Raw genomic sequence first — 998 nt, forward strand, 5'->3', positions numbered from 1 at the left:
TTCATGGGTTCCATTTCTTTCCTGTATTGGGCATTCATGGTCTCCACCATTTTTCTAAGCTCCTTTATACTTTTATCTGTATCTGTTTTAGTCACTAAGCATGTCTTTTTTTATGCTCACCATCTTTGTACTTTTCTGAGAAATTATTTCTGATTTGATTTTTGTAGAGCCTCATTCATCTGTTTTGTTACCTCCACTATTACCACTTCAGAGCGTCCAGGTGGGTGGCTCTTGGATTGTTTCACCTTATTGCTTCCTCGGTTTGCCTTTGGTGAACTGGAAATCTGGGATTGCATCTTGTGTAAGTGTCTTCTCATTTTCTTTCTTTTTTTTAAAGTTTAATTTCCAGATTGATGCTTATAAATTGCTCATGGCAAGTAGCTTTATAATAGAACCCTTAGAAAGTGGCTTTTAGGTTTTGAGTCTCTTACAAGATCCTACATCTTCAATTTATTGGAGGTGAGAAGTTCCTATTTAGTCTACCCCTTGGTTCTTTGGCACTAGCCTGTATGTAGTATTATTGATGACCCTTAGGCAATCTCAGTCTTCGCATACCAGAAGAACTATTGATTAGAACAGTTATGTTACTTAGGCTAAAGTAGTACAACCCACAATAACAACATCAGACACAGCCTAGAAAATGACAAAATGTGATTAACTATTGATTTGCTACCTTTAGCCATATGACTATATTTATGGTTATATAACAAAGCCTAAAACCAGAAAATTGTATACAGTAGTTATGCCCTCAATATGGTGATTTTACCCTCAAGAGAAAATTTTAAAGGGGTTGGGGAGAAGATACAGAAATAGAAAATGAGGAAGAGATTAGAAGAAAAACTGGTGGACAAAGGAAGAATATACAAGCTTTAGGCAACTGGTAAAGGAGACAGGGAAAGAGAGAAGAAATAAAAATAAGAACAAGGAAAAAACTAGAAACAATGTTGATGCTCATATAAAAACAAGAGCAAACAAGAAAAAAAAAAACACAGGAAAAG

General features: G+C 35.2%; 1 protein-coding gene across 1 annotated transcript in view; it reads left to right on the forward strand.

Moving 5' to 3' along the window:
* Myo19 (myosin XIX) overlaps window positions 1-998 on the forward strand; it is a 41,578-nt gene that overhangs the window by 13,022 nt on the left and 27,558 nt on the right. The gene's annotated exons all lie outside the window — the stretch shown is intronic.

The sequence above is a fragment of the Octodon degus genome, unplaced genomic scaffold (assembly GCF_000260255.1).
Source record: "Octodon degus isolate 3935 unplaced genomic scaffold, OctDeg1.0 scaffold00164, whole genome shotgun sequence".
In the NCBI taxonomy this organism is placed as follows: Eukaryota; Metazoa; Chordata; class Mammalia; order Rodentia; family Octodontidae; genus Octodon; species Octodon degus.